This window comes from Rhagoletis pomonella, unplaced genomic scaffold (genome assembly GCF_013731165.1).
Source record: "Rhagoletis pomonella isolate Grant_MI unplaced genomic scaffold, Rhpom_1.0 Rhpom_scaffold_00033, whole genome shotgun sequence".
NCBI lineage: Eukaryota > Metazoa > Arthropoda > Insecta > Diptera > Tephritidae > Rhagoletis > Rhagoletis pomonella.
This window is the reverse complement of record NW_023458587.1, coordinates 15,653-19,947: the sequence shown is the minus strand read 5'-3', so window position 1 is coordinate 19,947 and position 4,295 is coordinate 15,653. Positions and strand designations below refer to the sequence as shown.

General features: G+C 37.9%; 1 long non-coding RNA gene across 1 annotated transcript in view; it reads right to left on the bottom strand.

Annotated features, from left to right (window-relative positions):
- LOC118749694 overlaps positions 1-3,693 on the bottom strand; it is a 9,792-nt gene extending 6,099 nt beyond the window's left edge. Inside the window, exon 1 of the long non-coding RNA XR_004994263.1 lies at positions 3,305-3,693. This is a non-coding gene — a long non-coding RNA (uncharacterized LOC118749694). The remainder of the gene's footprint in view (positions 1-3,304) is intronic.
- Positions 3,694-4,295: the final 602 nt, after the last annotated feature.

Sequence of the window (4,295 nt, the reverse complement as noted above, 5' to 3'; positions counted from 1 at the left end):
GCCTTTCATATATTTTTTTGTGGACCTGTCTAATTAGTAGGATTTACGCGTCGGCATCCTTCATTTCACAGCTTACTTGAAACCCCGCGGTTAACGGAATGGCCACAGCCTTACAATCTTGCGGTCCATACTGACTCAGCAAATCTACAATATACTTTTTCTGGCAGACGGATATTGCACCAGTGTTGCCTTCGCGCTCAACTTCTATGCCTAGGAAGAACCTTAGTGGGCCGCCGCCCACTACATTGAACTCATTTGAAATTTTCGCCTTGATCACAATCACATCTTCCATTTATCGAGCTAAGCACTAAGGTATTCGCAACCATTATCGCTTCTAAGTATTTTTAATTAGCTCTCAGTTTTCTTTCACTCATCTCTTTAAATGCTTTGAAAGTATTAAAAACTTCAGCTTTAGATTTTAGAAAATATCCACTCATATCGAGATTTATCAAGTATCTTATCCCACCAATAGAACTTTTATTTATTGGACCACATACGTCCGAGTGTACGATTTCTAACAATTTCTTTGCACGGTTTTCTGAAAACTTAGCGAACGGTTTAATATTTAACTTACTTTTCGAGCAAGTCACACAGTCAACTCTGTTAAACATCCTTTTCATGTTTAGTCAATGAACTAGGTTTCGGGTTATTATTTCATTCAGGCTGTCAAAATTCAAATGACCGAGGCGATGGTGCCACACTTTCGCTTCATCGTGTTCGCCTTTCGTATAAAAGCACTTGTTTCTTTAATTCTTTAACACTTTACTACAAATAAACCATCCTCTTCCTGCGCTATCAATATTATTACACCGTCTCTGTCCTTCACAAAAGTCTCTCTTGCTTCAAAACTTACAAGTCCGTGCTCACATGCTTTGCTCACAGAAACAATATTGCATCGCAGATCAAGAACATGCAAAACATTTTTCAACCCTAGTCGAAATTTACTGTTTTCTAGGTGCACTTCACCTATCCCTTTTGCTTCTAAATGCTTTTCGCCTGCGAGTTCTATCCTTTCGTTTCTCTCTGTATATGTGACAAATAACGAGCGATCACAACAAAGGGGTGCTGTTGCCCCGCTATCAATACACCATACATCAGGACGAATTCTATATGATGAAACCGTAGAGAGAATAGCTAAAGAGTTTTCAGTCTTCCGGTTCTCCACTCTTGCTCTTGCCGCGGCTCTCTATATTGTGCGGCAAAGTGACCATACTTTCCGCAATTGTAACATTTTCCTCCTTGTTTGTTTCTATCATGGTTTTTCGTTTTTTGCTGCTCTGCTGTGCCACTGCTTGGATTCTTTTGAAACTTTGCTTTGGCTACTAAAGCCTGCTGCGATTGAATATTTATTTTTTATTTATTTAACCTTGAGTATATTCAGAGACGACAAATAATCACGCGATTCAATGGCTACTACGAAGTTCACATAGGATTTTGGCAGACTTGCCAGCAAAATTATGACTGATACCTTCTCTGGGATTAGTACTCCTATTTCAGCCAACCTCTCACTAATTTCGCAAAACTCCGTTGTGTGGTTTGAAATCTTATCGTCTTCTGAAAATCTCTGACCCAATAATTATCAAAACAGTGTAACCCTTCTTGCAGGACCTCCAGGCTGATGAGCATTATTCAACTTGTTCCACGCCGCAACTGCTGTCTGACAATGTCTTACGTGGTTAACCTGCGAAGGTTTTATACATAACAAGAGGGCCAGTTACTGTCGAAATTCGACAGTTTTTCTAGTTTTGGAAGCCTTGGAGAGAATTTCTAAGTTAACACGCAGCAAAACTTATACGGTACAAATTAACTAACCGAAAAATCTTCTGCTAAAACGTAACTAAATTTTTTTTTTATCTGAGAAGGTCTTTGGAGGACTTCGGCAGGACTTGGAATTGACCCAATACATTCAAGTTTATCGATAAATTTCAATGATTTAATACATATCGATAGTTCGATGAATTTCAAGAACACTAAAATTCGATAACTCAACAAAATTCGTTAACTCGACCAATTTCGATAACTGTGAAATTCGATGGCTCGATAAACATAGATAACTCAAAAATTTAAAAACTTTGGATACCTTTATAACTTTTTACTTTTGACATCTCCACATTTTTTGAAAACTATCTAACCATTTTGATAACTCGTTACACTCTGTTAAGACGATTAAATGCGATAAGCAGTGATAAATCGATAAGCTTATATAACCTTGAAATTTCGATAAATCGATATGTTTTGAAAATTCCATAAACTTCGATTCGATAAATCAACCAATTTCAGTAGATCAATAATTATCGATAACTCTGTAAGTTGAAAGAACTCCATACATTACCACACCTCGATATATTTCGTTAAGTCTATAAATAATGATAATTCAATAAATATCGATAACTTGATACATTTCTTTAACTTGACAAATTTCATTAATCCCACACGTTTTTATAGCTCGATAACTATCCGTAAATTTGGACAACAAGGTTTCTGTGTTTCGACAACTCAGTAAACATTGATCAGTTTGAATAATTCGATACGTTGCGATAACTAACTTCGATGATTCGATAAATTTCAGTAAGCTTTATGGCTAATTTTATTTCGATTCCTATCGGAACATTTCAGCTCTGTTAACCTAGTTCTTATGTATTTTTCATTGTCTCAATTTTCGCCTTTATCTCAATTTTCGTCTTTATCTTCACTTTTGCCTTTTTTTTTTGTCTTCATCGTTATCACTTGTTTCTTCATCTTCATATATATCTTTATTTCAAAGTTTATTTTAAAATACGAAGTAAAACAAAATGCGAAACGCTTGAATTGAACAGGTTGCAAAAACAACCATTAACAAATATGGACATTTTTAAACGACGATTTTCAACCAATTTCGAAACTATAAAAACTCTCCTCATCTACAGAAAATTACTTTCCAACGGTGTTTCTGGTTTTGAAATCGGTAACTTTAACTTGGTCTTCATCTTTGTTTTTATCTTTCACATCTTTGCTTATATCCTTTTCTTTTTCTATTCACGTAAAGTGTATAAAAAGTGTTTAATGTAATGTACACAAACGTGATATATGTACATATATTTTTACACATACATACATACATACGTATGTACATTCAATTGGAATTTTGACATCTGATATTTGAAACTCTTCCCTCAAGAAATAATGGAACGGGCATAAATGTTGCAACATGGGTTGCCTTGTGATCTTTTTCACCAACAATTTTAGAAAACCACAATAGAAAGCGAGCAAATTTCTGAGAACTGCGTACTGCCTTAAGGATATTTTACCCAAGATAATTTCTTACCTATTTCCTGTGCGTAATTTTTAATGGAGTTTTTGCTTTTCTTGAGAGCTGCATACTGGCCTTTATTTAGGCGTGAAAACCGTAAGTACTTCTCGAAAATGCTAAACCCTCTTCTCCGGAATAATGTTTTGTGGAGTAATATAAAAATTCGTCATGTGCATGTCAGTGACTGTCGTGAATGTTCAATTAATCCCGACACTCTTAACGCTGCTTTTGCTTGCCGTACTGATTCCTCTTATGCTATGTCTGTCTTCTGTTATGTTTGTCGGTAAAAGGTTTGAGTTCAGTGCAGTGCCAGAATTTGTATTGTAACTATAGCTGCATTTTTTTTTTAAGCGAGCGACAAAAGAACGCTGCACTCGGGTAAAATTTCCTTTTAGCTACTTAAGCAACCCTGCCGGTAGCTGGCAAGAAACATGTGATTAGTTCAACGGGATGTAGACACTAAAAAAAATAGAAATTAGTAATTATGTGAGGTATTCGCGTAATATATATACTTCTTTAAAATATATACCATGTATATACGAAAACAAATATTTCCCTCTCCACTTTTCCATTAACAATTCACAATTGAGCAGTTTTTTCACTTAACAACACTACCCTTCAGACCTCGTTGCTGGGGCTCGCTGCACTACCGACCGGACACCCGACAGAGCAGGTCTGAATGCCGGCGGTGCGCTAAGCTCGGGACCATCATCCGATGCTGGTTGGAGGTCTTCTTCATCGGTGTCGATTTCCAGCACCTCGCCTTCGTCGCTCGTTTCGGCTAATGGCCGGATGTTGTACGGACGGAACGGTCGCCTCTGTCTTGGTTCGGGCTCTTCCGGTACGGGCGGCAAGTCTTCCTCGCCCCGGGGTGTCTCGCCCAAGTGGAGGAGACTATGGTGCCGGTCTCGTCAATGCTCGCATTTTCGAGGGGATGCGCAATTCGTCGCCGACAGGCAGTTGGCGCAGTGGCGGTGCACGAGGACAGCACGCAGTCTCTCGGCCG